The following is an 11345-nucleotide window of genomic DNA, read 5'->3' as shown; positions in this document are numbered from 1 at the left end:
CTCCTCCGGATCTTGTAGACGCTCCCTCCTTCTCGTCCTCCCGCCGCCTGCAGCTGTCCTCGTCATGCACGAGACTGCTTCCCGCGCTCTCCTCGTGCACAATTGCCAGTACACAGCGCGTGAGGCTACCAGAGCCATTATGCCACCAATGACAAGCTCATCTATGTTCACCCCCTGCTGGCGGCCACTGCGCAGGCGCAACAAATTGAAAAGCCCTATCTTTAAAATGGGGCATATTTTACTTAATTAAAAAAAAACTATAATTTTCTCAAAAACCACAACCCCAAAAGGCACTACACAGGGACATACTCTATCTAATAAAACAAACCCCAAGTCTTAATTCGTCCTCTATCCTGAGTTATGCCTTCCCAAAAAAAATCTCATTCACTCTATGGGACAACCATGTCAAAAAGCCATACAGGAAGTCGCAGAAAAAAACTGACAGTTGAAACTTTAGGTTACTCCCAATTCCTCATTTTTTATTATTTTACCCTGAAATTTGGCATGCAGCACCGGGTGACGATTCTACGCGTCCATGCCAAATTTCAGCTCAGTACGTCTAATCACTTTTGAGGTGTAGCTCCTCAAACACCATGCCCCCATCTCAGAAGTTCCCTATGGGAGAATTCCGTTTGTTCGATTCAGCCTTAATATAAGGGCATGACCGTGCCCTTATAATATATACACAGGGCTGCCATCGGGGGGGGGGGGGTACTGCGGGCACCCTTGTCCTGGGCCCAGACAGTGAGGGAGCCTGCGATAATCAGTGCTCTGCAACTCCACAAGTTCCTTATAGACAGGCAGCAGTAATGATGCACACAGATGGAGGACTGTTACTGTGACACAGCAGCACCAGGAGAAGCTGGCGCTGGGTTACACAGAGTAACGCTGGTGCTGCCCCTTTTTCCCTTTGACAGACACAGCAATACGTCCCGGCCATATAGTTTAGATATGTACACACACACATATATATATGTATATATATACTTCTCCAAAGGCACAGCACTCCAGACGACTTATAAATAACGACAGACAGCAGTGATACAGCAACGTTTCAATGTTATTCACATTGTCCTCAAGCCTGAGGACAATGTGAATAACATTGAAACGTTGCTGTATCACTGCTGTCTGTCGTTATTTATAAGTTGTCTGGAGTGCTGTGCCTTTGGAGAAGTGAATTGCTTATACAGCACGGGCACCCGACGCTACATTGAATATGGTTGATGGGAGAGCCGGTACATTTGTTGTGTATATATATATTATTTTTTTTTACTTCATAATACTAGCTATTCACAGTCATTTAAACACTAATTAGTATCACTGAAGGAAGTGAGGTCATCAAAGTTCCTCCTATATAAACATGCACTTAGCCTCCATGCTTCATTGCATGATCACTGGCTCACTGCTGATCACTATTTGGAAGGTAAGGAAAAAACTTGTCTTTATGACATTCTACACCAGGCTCTATTTAGCTTAAGTTGAAATTGGATTTCTTTTTACACAAATATGTATTCATACTTTGTTAAATTGCTGATATATATTTTTATTTTTAAGCCTTCATGCTGGGCTGTGCAATCTTATACTCCTAGCACAGCTTCCTTTCATTGTCCACCTGTTGGTAATTAAGTGGTGGTTTCTTTAGAGTATTTGCTGTCTGTTTCCATATATCCCTGGGTCAATTGGTTTTAATTAGTGTGATTATACACGTGTTCTCAGATTGGGACTTAGTTAACATAGGTCCTAACTGTTGTTATACAATTAAATCCTCTAGGTATCATATCCATAGGATACCATAAGGACTCTGTATAGATTTCTGCATTTTTCACCTGTATTGTGACTTCTGAGGTATGTTATGATTAATGTATTTTGTGCTTGTGGAATCTTAATGTTAATAGATTAATTACAATAGTGAATAGTCTTCATTGATAAGATGCAGATTCATCAGCACATGTGCTTCATATAGAAGTAATTAATTTTGTACTTCTAGTCTAAAAAGACAGAAAAATTAGACTAGAGGTAATACACGCCCATTTTTATTTTTTAAATGAAGGTTAAGGTCTATGATGTATGGAAAGATTAATAGTAATCTCCTAGAACATTTCTTTATGGTCTGACTAGTACTCACATTTCAGATGTGAAGGCGTTTATATACCAGTGATTCTTGAAATGAGTGGTATCTGAGTTTAGGCCCTCCCTTTTTGTATACCTTTCACCATGATAAGGTGAGACACTAACAAATGCTAATTAACTCATTAGGTCCTCCATGTGTGCATGAAGTTGCCGATTCCTCTTTTTTTCATACGAATGCTTCCCTTTTGAGCTCTTCGTAATCTGAGTTACCAGATTCACGAGGTATGTTGTACATTATTCAACCTCTATGGTTTAATTGAATTTAGATAATGGATCCCTTCAAGAACTTGTTATATTCCCAATTAGGCTGACTTTATGCCCTTATTTCACGCCTCATTGATGTTGGGAAGCCCACGTATGAACCTATTCGGCCAATGATCTAGGCAATCACTCTTTTGGATAGACATTATTATCTAAGGTATGTCTAACATAAAATCTTTTTCGGTGGACCATATTTATGAATAACATCTTAAAGTCTCTTCTAATTATGTGAGATTATCAACTGCTCATTCCATATTTTCGGTTTTTTCCTTGTCTTGCCCATCTTTGTTGTTTTTTCGGACTGTTCTTTTGGATTGTTTGTACATTTTCTTATGTATTTTCATGTATTCATATATTTTATTGAATGGTTGTTCTATAATTTCTAGACGCACCCCTGATGAAGTCTAGTTCCTAGACGAAACGCGTTGGATCACTGTATTTCTTGTTGATGTTATCTCCGAATATTTAATGAGGAAGAATAAGGATACAACAGAAAGGTTGCCTTCTTTCCTCCATATCCCATTGATGGATTTCTGTAGGAGAAACTACATCATAATGTACATGTAATAATGATAGATATACTTCATGTTTCTGTAAAATTGTTTTAATAAATTTTTATGAAAAGTACAGTCCGTTATGTGTTTTAAAAACCTGTATATATATTGATTGCAAATCCTGTTAAGCAATAGTCTTTGTATAAGGGTATTTGTAAACCCCCGTGGCGCCATTTTTCCTCTTTTTCTATAATAGATATAGATATAGATATATATATATATATATATATATATATATATATATATCTCTATGTGATATGGGAGGCACTCAAGGCAGGCTTCACAGCATAACAAGAAGATACTTTATTGGGCCAACATGTTTCGGGGACCAAACCCCGTCCTCAGGGCCAGACAAGCCACAAAACACAAATGCAAATACTTATATAGGGAAAACAAGACAAAGATTATTGCAGATCGTACTCACCTGCTCCACGGCGCCGCCCGCCAGTCCGTCCGGCCACACTGACGTGTCGCTCACTGGTGACGTCACGGCGTGCCGCGTCGCAGGCGAGTAACCTAGGCGACCAAAGGAAGCCTCCGCTTGGTCACCTACGGAGATACAGTACATGTAAAGACAATCAATACACAACACATATAGACAGATAAAAACAAGCACAAGAGTATAAATACTAGTGGTGAGGATCTGTAACGGCCATAGTCTAGCTCTATGAGGGCTAAACACAATGAAACTACAATATAGTGGTATAAATGAGGTACGTGAGACATTGAAAAGGGGTTGATAGTGGGTACTGATTTAGAGGAAACACTGTAGTCCCAGGTTCTCATTGAGCCCCCCGGGTGACAGTGTTCCCAGTTTATAAATCCACCTAGATTCCTTTTGTAATAAGGTCTTGTCCCTATTCCCACCCCTTAATTTGCGAGGAACATGATCTATGAGGATAGCCCTAATACTGGCTACCCTATGACCCATTAACATGCAGTGTCGCGCAAAGGGTTGTTCACTTTTTTTTTTTCTCAAATGCCTTTTTTATGGCACTCCTATGGAGCGCCATTCGCTCACGGAACTGCCTGATGGTCTTGCCAACATATGCAAGACCACACGGGCACGTGAGGAGATACACCACATGTGTGGTGGTACATGTTAACCGATGTTTGATGGGAATTTTGCAGCCGGAGGAGGGGTGGTTAAAAGAGGTGCCCACTATCAATGTGTTACATGTGGCGCATCCCAAACATCGGTAACATCCATTTTTGGCTCGTAGGAAATGAGATTCCCTATTGGTAGCCATGTCCGTGATATCTAGTTTCACTATACGGTCTCCAATATTCCTCCCTCTAGTGTGACTTGGCAGCAATGCTGCATTAGCTATAGAAGACATAGCTCCATCCGTTTGTATAATGGGCCACAAATGTTTAGCTTTTTTTACAATTTGTTTATTTTTAGTCGTGTGTTTATTGACCCAAGGAAATACTTCCCTCTTATGTTTACGTGCATGGCTAGATTCCAAAGCTTGTTGGCGGGTCATCTCCAAGACACGTCTTTTAGACGCCTCAAGGTCCCCTAACGGGTAACCCCTTTCCCCAAATTTGTGCTTCATGGTTTCTAATGCCCTACATGTCTCATCTGGGTCAGATGTGATCCGCCGCACTCGCAAAAATTGCGAGTACGGAAGGCCCCTAAGTAAGGGGGCGGGATGGAAACTCTGATACTTCAATGTAGTAATCCTATCTGTTGCTTTTACATACAAAGAGGTAATCAACTGATCATCCCTATTGGTTATGGTCACGTCAAGGTAATTGATAGCCTCATCATGGATGACATACGTGAACTGTACTGGGTGGCTAGTTTTGTTGTGATTGTCCAGAAGAGAGATACAGATGTGTCCACATACATCTTTGCTATATTCCCCCATGTATGGCACAGTTTTGTATGCCTTAGACTCAGAGATTTAGCCATGCCTTGTTAATTTTCTTAATTTGCCTCTTTAATATGTTACTTTATACATATTCTATTATGGCAAACAAAAATTTTAAAATTCATTAACTCGCTACTCATGATAAACAGCTTAGCCGTGTTTTGCATGTTGTGCCAAATTTGTAAAAAAGCAAAGATGTAAGTGGACACATCTCTAAGTTCATCCCTGGGGCCCTGCCATAAGATGAGCAAGTCATCAATATAGCGCCTATAGTAGAAGACGTGTAAGGATACCTCAGGGTCCATAGAGAACATTTGGACTTCTAGTTGATACATGTATGCATTCGCATACGATGGGGCCACTGCCGACCCCATCGCACACCCAGATAGCTGCAACCAGAATTTACCATTAAATACAAAGTAGTTCCTACTGAGTATTTTATCCAAAAGGGACAAAAAAAACACAACATCAGGCCCATTGTAATCAGGGTTATTTTCAATCAATGTCCTCACTGCCTCCATACCTGCACTGTGAGGAATGCAGGTATAGAGGCTAGTGACATCGGCACTGCATAGGGTCAGTCCTGCAGGCAAGGGACCCAGATCCTGAAGCTGGAGGAGTAGGGCCGTGGTATCCTTAAGATAAGACGGAATAGATTGCACACAGGGGTTAAGGTATGCGTCTAAGTAGGTAGAGATGGGGTGGTACAGAGAGCCTCTGGCCGACACAATAGGGCGGCCAGGCGGGTCCTGCAAGGACTTATGGACCTTGGGGACCATGTAAAACAATGGTGCTATAGGGAATTCAACCATGAGAGCTTTAAGCACTTGTATGTTAATAATCCCACGTTCATAGGCATCTTTCAGCAAAGCGTCCAACTCGTTCTTGAACTCCACAGTGGGGTCTTTGGTCAATCTCTTATAGACCACAGGATCATTCAGTTGGCGCTCACACTCCTTGACATAGTCGCCCAGATCCTGCACTACTGTAGCCCCCACTTTGTCCGCTTTCCGGAACACTATGTCAGACCTATTTGACAAATCATTGAGTGCTAGCATCTCTTGTCTAGACATATTGAAATGTCCAATGTTAGCTCTGTCACAGTCGCCTTCTGCCTCCAACATGCGTGTGAAGGTCCTAATGGACGGGTTGAGGCTTGGGGGATCAAACTGCGACCGAGGAGCAATCGCCTGTAATTGTACTGGGATAGTGTCGGTAGATAGTCCTGATCTTTTATTATTGAAGAATTCCCGTCGTTTCAAAGATCTATTCAAACGAAGCATCTCAATTTTCCATTCTAATGGATGAGGAGCATTAGTGGGAATGAAGGATAGGCCCTTGGCCAAAACTTGATGTTCTATATCAGAGAGGGGAGTGGAAGATAAGTTGAAGACAGTCTCTTTCATGGCCTCGGTGGCTTTTGCCCTGATGTCCCTTTGATTTTGCCCCGACCTCCTCGTCCTCTGCCGCGTCCGCGGCCTGGTGTGGGCACACGGTTGGAGCGGGTTTGAATGAACCGGGTGTCTTGACCTAAAGGGAGCTGAGTGTCAGGTGAAGGAGTTCTCAGACGTGTATTCAGAGTCGCTAGCCGATGTGCTAACACCCTGTTGTTGTTCTCTCCGTCGGCGTGATTGGTGTCGACGGTTAGGGTATTGCCGGTCCTGTCCCGGTCTAGTGCTTCCTAACCAGGGATAAACTTGCCTTTGCTGGTAGTCCCTCTGGACTGTAAGGAGTTTGTCCTTCTTGAAGCGTATTAGCTCCTGTCGATATTGTTCCAGCTGGGTTTCAAGCTTCGCTGGCCAGTTAGTTTGTGTATCAGATGAAAGACTTGTTTTATGATCAGCCTCAAAGGTCTGAATCTGTTCCTTGACTAAATTCAGCTCCCTTGTGGACTCCTCCACCACCAGCAAAATGAGGTCCATGGAACATTTGTTCAGGATCGCAACCCACCGACGGCTAAATGTGGGATTATATCGACCTATTGTGGGTGAGTTGCGAACCCTGAACCCTCTGGGTATCAAATTGCTCCGATAATAATCGGACAATGTAATCCCATGGTACAGAAAATCCACTTCTCTTTGTTTCAGTTTTATCAATTTTTTGAATTAGTGCCTCATTAGTGCTCTTTACGGGCTCATCCTCCAGCCGTCTTTCAACCAAAATAGCTTTTGCTTCAACGTCAGAGAAGCTGAGGCGCTCCCGTGCATCACGGTGTATCAGGTCTAGAGCTGCCTCCAAATCAGAATTGATTTCTGCCATGATTAGCAGGTGTCAGGTGAATGGAGCGTGTTCACTATGCCCCACTGTCCTCACCAAAATATAACCATAAATACTGCTAAAACCGCAGCCTGCACGACTGCAAAAAATGTCCCGGTCCTGTAATCAGGGGTAAGAAATGGTGAAATGGTGATGAGGGGTGCCTTGGTAAGGATAGGCGCTTCAAGGTAATAAATACCTCCTGGCTTTCCTCCTAATGCAAAACAAAGTAGAGACAGCCCGGCACACCACTCCAAAGTATGGCGACTGCTGCGGTGCCCTCCCGGTCGGGTATGCAAAGTCCCGGATAGAGAGATTGGGTGATATGGGCGGCACTCAAGGCAGACTTCACAGCATAGCAAGAAGATACTTTATTGGGCCAACATGTTTCGGGGACCAAACCCCGTCCTCAGGGCCAGACAAGCCACAAAACACAAATGCAAATACTTATATAGGGAAAACAAGACAAAGATTATTGCAGATCGTACTCACCTGCTCCACGGCGCCGCCCGCCAGTCCGTCCGGCCACACTGACGTGTCGCTCACTGGTGACGTCACGGCGTGCCGCGTCGCAGGCGAGTAACCTAGGCGACCAAAGGAAGCCTCCGCTCGGTCACCTACGGAGATACAGTACATGTAAAGACAATCAATACACAACACATATAGACAGATAAAAACAAGCACAAGAGTATAAATACTAGTGGTGAGGATCTGTAACGGCCATAGTCTAGCTCTATGAGGGCTAAACACAATGAAACTACAATATAGTGGTATAAATGAGGTACGTGAGACATTGAAAAGGCGTTGATAGTGGGTACTGATTTAGAGGAAACACTGTAGTCCCAGGTTCTCATTGAGCCCCCTTGGTGACAGTGTTCCCAGTTTAAAAATCCACCTAGATTCCTTTTGTAATAAGGTCATGTCCCTATTCCCACCCCTTAATTTGCGAGGAACATGATCTATGAGGATAGCCCTAATACTGGCTACCCTATGACCCATTAACATGCAGTGTCGCGCAAGGTGACCGAGCGGAGGCTTCCTTTGGTCGCCTAGGTTACTCGCCTGCGACACGGCACGCCGTGACGTCACCCGTGAGCGACATGTCAGTGTGGCCGGACGGACTGGCGGGCGGCGGCGCCGACGTGGAGCAGGTGAGTACGATCTGCAATAATCTTTGTCTTGTTTTCCCTATATAAGTATTTGCATTTGTGTTTTGTGGCTTGTCTGGCCCTGAGGACGGGGTTTGGTCCCCGAAACATGTTGGCCCAATAAAGTATCTTCTTGTTATGCTGTGAAGTCTGCCTTGAGTGCCGCCCATATCACCCAATCTGTCTATCCGGGATTTTGCATACCCGACCGGGAGGGCACCGCAGCAGTCGCCATACTTTGGAGTGGAGTGCCGGGCTGTCTCTACTTTGTTTTGCATTAGGAGGAAAGCCAGGAGGTATTTATTACCTTGAATCGCCTATCCTTACCAAGGCACCCCTCATCACCATTTCTTACACCTGATTAAAGGACCGGGATGTTTTTGCAGTCGTGCAGGCTGCGGTTTTAGCAGTATTTATGGTTATATTTTGGTGAGGACAGTGGGGCATAGTGAACACGCTCCATTCACCTGACACCTGCTAATCATGGCAGAAATCAATTCTGATTTGGAGGCAGCTCTAGACCTGATACACCGTGATGCACGGGAGCGCCTCAGCTTCTCTGACGTTGAAGAATAAGCTATTTTGGTTGAAAGACGGCTGGAGGATGAGCCCGTAAAGAGCACTAATGAGGCACTAATTCAAAAAATGGATAAAACTGAAACAAAGAAGTGGATTTTCTGTACCATGGGATTACATTGTCCGATTATTATCGGAGCAATTTGATACCCAGAGGGTTCAGGGTTCGCAACTCACCCACAATAGGTTGATATAATCCCACATTTTGCCGTCGGTGGGTTGCGATCCTGAACAAATGTTCCATGGACCTCATTTTGCTGGTGGTGGAGGAGTCCACAAGGGAGCTGAATTTAGTCAAGGAACAGATTCAGACCTTTGAGGCTGATCATAAAACAAGTCTTTCATCTGATACACAAACTAACTGGCCAGCGAAGCTTGAAACCCAGCTGGAACAATATCGACAGGAGCTAATACGCTTCAAGAAGGACAAACTCCTTACAGTCCAGAGGGACTACCAGCAAAGGCAAGTTTATCCCTGGTTAGGAAGCACTAGACCGGGACAGGACCGGCAATACCCTAACCGTCGACACCAATCACGCCGACGGAGAGAACAGGGTGTTAGCACATCGGCTAGCGACTCTGAATACACGTCTGAGAACTCCTTCACCTGACACTCAGCTCCCTTTAGGTCAAGACACCCGGTTCATTCAAACCCGCTCCATCCGTTTGCCCACACCAGGCCGCGGCAGAGGACGAGGAGGTCGGGGCAAAATCAAAGGGACATCAGGATGAAAGAGACTGTCTTCAACTTATCTTCCACTCCCCTCTCTGATATAGAACATCAAGTTTTGGCCAAGGGCCTATCCTTCATTCCCACTAATGCTCCTGATCCATTAGAATGGAAAATTGAGATGCTTCGTTTGAATAGATCTTTGAGATGACGGGAATTCTTCAATAATAAAAGATCAGGACTATCTACCGACACTATCCCAGTACAATTACAGGCGATTGCTCCTCGGTCGCAGTTTGATCCCCCAAGCCTCAACCCGTCCATTAGGACCTTCACACGCATGTTGGAGGCAGAAGGCGACTGTGACAGAGCTAACATTGGACATTTCAATATGTCTAGACAAGAGATGCTAGCTCTCAATGATTTGTCAAATAGGTCTGACATAGTGTTCCGGAAAGCGGACAAAGGGGGGGCTACAGTAGTGCAGGATCTGGGCGACTATGTCAAGGAGTGTGAGCGCCAACTGAATGATCCTGTGGTCTATAAGAGATTGACCAAAGACCCCACTGTGGAGTTCAAGAACGAGTTGGACGCTTTGCTGAAAGATGCCTATGAACGTGGGATTATTAACATACAAGTGCATAAAGCTCTCATGGTTGAATTCCCTATAGCACCATTGTTTTACACGGTCCCCAAGGTCCATAAGTCCTTGCAGGACCCGCCTGGCCGCCCTATTGTGTCGGCCAGAGGCTCTCTGTACCACCCCATCTCTACCTACTTAGACGCATACCTTAACCCCTGTGTGCAATCTATTCCGTCTTATCTTAAGGATACCACGGCCCTACTCCTCCAGCTTCAGGATCTGGGTCCCTTGCCTGCGGGACTGACCCTATGCAGTGCCGATGTCACTAGCCTCTATACCTGCATTCCTCACAGTGCAGGTATGGAGGCAGTGAGGACATTGATTGAAAATAACCCTGATTACAATGGGCCTGATGTTGTGTGTTTTTTTTTGTCCCTTTTGGATAAAATACTCAGTAGGAACTACTTTGTATTTAATGGTAAATTCTGGTTGCAGCTATCTGGGTGTGCGATGGGGTCGGCAGTGGCCCCATCGTATGCGAATGCATACATGTATCAACTAGAAGTCCAAATGTTCTCTATGGACCCTGAGGTATCCTTACACGTCTTCTACTATAGGCGCTATATTGATGACTTGCTCATCTTATGGCAGGGCCCCAGGGATGAACTTATCTCTTTTCTGGACAATCGCAACAAAACTATCCACCCAGTACAGTTCACGTATGTCATCCATGATGAGGCTATCAATTACCTTGACGTGACCATAACCAATAGGGATGATCAGTTGATTACCTCTTTGTATGTAAAAGCAACAGATAGGATTACTACATTGAAGTATCAGAGTTTCCATCCCGCTCCCTCACTTAGGGGCCTTCCGTACTCGCAATTTTTGCGAGTGCAGCGGATCACATCTGACCCAGATGAGACATGTAGGGCATTAGAAACCATGAAGCACAAATTTGGGATAAGGGGTTACCCGTTAGGGGACCTTGAGGCGTCTAAAAGACGTGTCTTGGAGATGACCCGCCAACAAGCTTTGGAATCTAGCCATGCCCGTAAACAACATAAGAGGGAAGTATTTCCTTGGGTCAATAAACACACGACTAAAAGTAAACAAATTGTAAAAAAAGCTAAACATTTGTGGCCCATTATACAAACGGATGGAGCTATGTCTTCTATAGCTAATGCAGCATTGCTGCCAAGTCACACTAGAGGGAGGAATATTGGAGACCGTATAGTGAAACTAGATATCACGGACATGGCTACCAATAGGGAATCTCATTTCCTACGA

The 11345-nt window shown here is 44.4% G+C and overlaps 1 long non-coding RNA gene across 1 annotated transcript; it reads left to right on the top strand.

The window, feature by feature from the left end:
• The first annotated feature begins 1349 nt into the window (after nucleotides 1-1349).
• LOC134970099 (uncharacterized) lies at nucleotides 1350-3018 on the top strand. Its single transcript, XR_010189660.1, has 5 exons — nucleotides 1350-1423; nucleotides 1772-1845; nucleotides 2257-2352; nucleotides 2437-2548; nucleotides 2778-3018. It is a non-coding gene; the product is annotated as an uncharacterized LOC134970099 (long non-coding RNA).
• The last annotated feature ends 8327 nt before the right edge of the window (nucleotides 3019-11345 follow it).

Source organism: Pseudophryne corroboree, chromosome 11 (genome assembly GCF_028390025.1).
Source record: "Pseudophryne corroboree isolate aPseCor3 chromosome 11, aPseCor3.hap2, whole genome shotgun sequence".
NCBI classification, from domain to species: domain Eukaryota; kingdom Metazoa; phylum Chordata; class Amphibia; order Anura; family Myobatrachidae; genus Pseudophryne; species Pseudophryne corroboree.
Note: the sequence above shows the minus strand (reverse complement) of the source record. Positions and strands in the feature narration are given on the sequence as shown.